The sequence below is a fragment of the Macrosteles quadrilineatus genome, unplaced genomic scaffold (genome assembly GCF_028750875.1).
Source record: "Macrosteles quadrilineatus isolate MER2022 unplaced genomic scaffold, UCM_ALF_1.0 Scaffold_39__1_contigs__length_1060358, whole genome shotgun sequence".
Taxonomy (NCBI): domain Eukaryota; kingdom Metazoa; phylum Arthropoda; class Insecta; order Hemiptera; family Cicadellidae; genus Macrosteles; species Macrosteles quadrilineatus.
Genome location: NW_026542632.1, coordinates 248631 through 253934, shown reverse-complemented (window position 1 = coordinate 253934; position 5304 = coordinate 248631).

The following is a 5304-nucleotide window of genomic DNA, read 5'->3' as shown; positions in this document are numbered from 1 at the left end:
CTGTGATTGATGATTTACTCTTTTTACACAAAGTGCATCTATGTGGTCATCCCACGCAAGCTCCGAATCCAGGGTGAAACCTAGCAATCTTACAAACTATTAGTCACTGGAAAATTTTTAATTATGAATAAAAATTATTTCTTGAGTTTTGGCTACATTCAAAGTTAATTTATTTTCATCAAACCATTGAGACGTTTCATTTAACAATGTGCTAACAGAATTTTTTGTCATATGATCAAAATGTCTAGCAAAAATAGTAGTATCATCCGCGTACATGAATATATCATTTGAGACGCCATCCACAAGTGTCATTCATGGCAACAATCAACAATTAATAAGAAAGGCCCAAAAGGACGGAGCCCTGGGGGACTCCATGCTTATCATCGACCAGGCCAATGCAGAATGGTAGGACTCAAACATTTTGAGCACACAGGCTCCAACCCCATACATTGAAAGCATTTTGACAAGTATCATGTGGCACACAATCAAAAGAGGTTGACACAATATTTTGTTTGTCTTCAAATGCATTAAGAATAACCTGCGAAAGGGAGCCCGCCGCAGTTACTGTGGAAGCCTGAGCAGGGACTAGTAGCACACCCAACCTCAAGAATTAACAATGCCCTGGTCTTCAAGACTACCGGTACCGGTACGGAGAAGAGGAGGATGTATGCATGTATTGACTACCTATACACCTGTCAATTCTACAGTAGTAGATGGTAGAGTATGTTTTATCTATGGTAGTAGGTTATGGAATAGTCCCTTAGTAGATTTCTGTTGTGACTTTGAATTAGAGTTCATAATAAGCACGCATTTGAATAAACTCTTTTATTGAAAGTAATATTTACAACTGCAAATTGAAAAGGTAAACATTGTTTTATATCTAATGACAACAGCTGATAATATACAGTATAAAGAATACTACAATCTCCCCCACTTATTTTCAACTCATTTTGTAACATAGTCTTTAAGATAATCTGGAGCTTTATGAGTGCGGGTTGAACATCGTACTCGTGGTCGTGGTGATGTTGGTTGTAAGTTCTCTTCAGCTGGTAATTGGACTAATTCTGGAACTTGGATAGGAACTTGCTGTTGCGGAAGTATGGGTACTTGCATTGGGACTTGTGGAATTATGGGAACTTGATTAGGTACTTCTTCACATTCGTTGAAACGAACCTTCTTTACTTGAGTTTTCCGGAGTTGGTCTAGATGACGTTTCAGTGTTCTTCCAGAATCTAACCTTACAATATAGTGAAGAGTCCCTAGTTTCTGTATAATCTCACCAAATGTCCATATATATTTATTATTTTGTGAATACTCCCTAATGAGAACTCTCTCCCCCACATTGAATGTTCGAACTCTTATTATCGAAGGAGGATTCTTTGCCGGATGGTAAGGTCGAAGAGCATCCAGCTTGATGCGGATCCTACGATGAAGATATCGTTCTGCAGGTGATTGTCCATTTGAGAGAGGAGTGGCGCGATATTGTTGAAGAATCTCTTGAACCTTTGTATGTATTTGACGATGGTCATCTTCCAATGCTTTCAATCTTTGCTTCAAAGTCTGGATAGTTCTTTCAGCAAGGCCATTTGTAGCTGCATGTCCAGGAGCAATCAGTTTCTGGAAAATTCCATTGGATGAACAGTATTTCTTGAATTCTGCGCTGGTGAAAATTGTGGCATTGTCTGATACCATCACTTGAGGATAGCCATTAGATGAGAAAATGTTGTCGAGAAGAATAATAGTATTAGAAGTTGTAGGAGCATTTCTCAATACTTTAACTTCTACCCACTTTGACTTGGCACACACACAAACAAGAAAGTAGTGGTTTTGAAAAGGCCCCGCGTAATCTATATGAATACGCTCCCAGTTTTCTTCTGGCTCTACCCATTGATGAAGGGGTGCTTTGGGAGGATTGAATTTTATGTGGGCGCAAATTTCACACGATTGGACTAATTTCTCTATGTCCTTGTCAATCCCTTGCCAATAAACGTATCTTCGGGCTAATTGCTTCATCTTTGTAATACCAATGTGAGTAGCATGTAGTTGCTGTAAGACTTGAGGTTGAAGGCTGTTAGGAATGACAGCACGAGTTTCCTTGAAAAGTACTCCGTTGTCCAATGTGTATGGTAGGTCAGCAGAAGAAGACAAAAGTTTCCTTTTAATTTCTCTAAGATTTTGGTCAGCTTCAGTTTCCCGGGCTAGAATAGTTGCATTTAAATGTTCAGAAGATATTTCAAAAATTGTTTCTGAATGTAGCAAGGTAACTTCATTGTTTAGGAAAATGTCTAAGGTTTCAGAATGTTGAGTCACTGGAGCTCTAGATAAACAATCAACATTAGCATTTGCTTCCCCTTTCTTGAAACGTATTGAATAGTTAAACCCTGATAGAAAAGATGCATAACGGAGTAGACGGCTGGAAGTCATGGGTGGTAAGGATTTGCTTTCATGGAAAATTCTTGAAAGAGGGGCATTATCTGTAATTAAGGTGAAGTGAAGTCCATACAGATAATTGTAAAAATGACTGACTCCAAACACGATCGCAAGAGCTTCTCGATCGAGCTGACTGTAATTTCGCTCTGATGGAGTTAAGGATCTGGATGCGTAAGCGATCGGTTTCTCTTCATCGTCAATTATGTGACTCATTACAGCTGCAATTCCGGTAGGACTGGCATCACATGTTAGAACGATTGGACGATGGGGGTCATATGGTACGAGAATTCTTTTAGAAGTTATTTCCTCCTTGAGACAATCAAATGCAGTTTGACAATCTATTGACCAATGAAATCTTCTATTTTTCTGTAGAAGCTGTCGAAGAGGTGTTGTTTTTGTAGATAGGTCTGGGATGAACCGAGCGTAGTAGGTAACCATTCCAAGAAATTTCCGGACCTCATCAATATTCCTTGGTTGAGGCATATTACAAACAGCTCTAATCTTTTCTGGACTTTTTGAAATTTGATTGTACTTAATCACATGACCAAGATAGTCAATCTGTTCGCAAAAGAATTTGCATTTGTCTTTGTTTAGATGCAAGTCGTTCGCATGTAGACGGAATAGACACAACCGTAAATTATTGTAGCATTCATCTTTTGTTGTACCATGCACGATTATGTCGTCAAAATAAACTTCAGTCTTTGGTAACCCGTTTAGAATTTGGCTTAGAATGCGATTGAATTCGGCAGGCGCGGTCTTGATTCCGAAACTAAGTCTGTGCATCAAGTATGTACCGCGGTGTGTAGTAATAGTTTGAATTTTGCTGCTTGGGGCATCAACTGGAATGTGCAAATAAGCCTTGTAAATATCAAGCTTGCAAAAATATTTAGAGTCTCGCAAACAGTGTAAAACATCTGGAATGTGTTTGATCGGGAAATTAGATGAAACAAGACGATCATTTACGCCTGTTTTGTAATCGACGCATAACCTCACTGTGCCATTTTCTTTAGGAATAACAACCAAAGGCGAACCCCAATCGCTAGCATCGACTTTAGATATTATGCCGGATGATTCAAGACTGTTGAGTTCTTCCTCAACCTGAGATCTTAGGGCAAACGGAACATTACGTTCTTTGGTATACACAGGTTTAGCGTTTCCACGTAATTGAAGTGTAACTTTGTGGTTGGGCAAGCATCCAATTCTTTGGTCAAAAACTGTGGAAAATTCAGAAAATATGTCATCAATTGAATGGAAGGTTTCGGAGACATTGAAAAAGTTAGGTTGATTTGAACCATCATCTATTTCTTGTAGACTTATATGTAAGTGTCGAATCCACACTCTTCCTAGGACTGCTGGACAATTATCAGGAACTATATACATATCTTCAATTGATTTATGGTTTTTGTAAGTAACCTCAACTGTAACTTTGCCCAATGGTTTAAATACATTATTTGTATAAGCACGGAAATACACATTAGTTGGGTCAAGTTTGACGTTGAGATTTAACTCATTGAAAGCCTTTTCTGGTATTAATGTAAATCCTGCTCCGGAATCTATCTCAAAACGCATTGGCTTGTTATCAATTGAAACTGTAGCAAAATACTTTTGTGAATCGGGTAAATTTGATCGTTCGTTCTGGTCAAATATGTCTATGATATTAGGTTTGGTAACTGGATGAACTTCAGTGATTTGATTTAAGCCTAGCGGAATGTCATCAGAGGTTGAAGAAATGTACTTTGTTGAATTGAACTTAGATTGATTGGTAGAAGACTTATTTTTCATTTGGGTTGAAATGCAAACTTTGGCTACATGGCCTTGTTTCGAACAGGAAGTGCAATGAAGTGATGACTTGCTAGTGCGACACTCAGTTGCGCGGTGATTATTTCTACCGCATCGAAAGCAAAGATCTCCAAAACCTAGGCGATTGAAATCTACTTTTGATTGAGAACGATAAGTATGACCAGAATTTGGATTCTTACGGTAGTTTGAACGACTTCTCTGATGTTTTGTACCTACATTTGAAAGTTTATTGATATCTACATCAGTTGGAATTGAATGCTGATGTTTGTTCAAAGCCTGGGTCTCTAATCGGGAAGCTTCCAAAGCAGTAGCTTTGGTTACAATGTCTTTGAATGAAGTAGTGTCTGATTGTAATAACTGTTCTCGAATCCAGTCATCTTTTAAGCCTCTTATGAATTGAGCTCTTAAAAATGTATCTGAGACTGAAACTTGTTTTGAACATTCACACTGGACTGTAAATTCACATTCAGACAGGTCTTTTTGTAGTGAAGCTATGTATTCAGGAATTGATTGATTTGCTTTTTGATAAGTGTTTAAAAAGTAATGTTGTGAAACTACAACGTTTCTGTGTGGTGAAAGCATGTCACGTAGTGATTTGACCAAAGTAGCAAAATCTAGGTCTTTGATAGGTTTTTCAGGTCCAATTAATGATGAAAGATTATTGTAGTGAACAGGAGCCAATTGAAGCGCAAGAAGTTGTGCTTTTTTCATTTCATCTGAGATGTTTTTGACAGCAAGATAATTTTCAAAGCGTTCCAAATAGTTTTTAAATTTTTCCTTTTTCTGATCGAAATTTTCAAATGGTTGAATACTTACTAACGAGTGAGTCGTTCCAGTCGTATTCTTGTGATGTTAGGTGTTCTGCTGCTCCCGTCTCACCTCTCATTAGTCGATTACTGTTCATAATAGCCTACATTCATTTTAAACAGATTTTCTAAAATTTTAAATATTTATTTACTACAACAACCTCTAATTTATTACATAATGTATCTTAACCAATGACGGTCTCTTGACTATCTTTAGTTCCGAGAGGAACTAACTCCGATCCAAGAGCCGGAGTTGGACTTGTCGTTC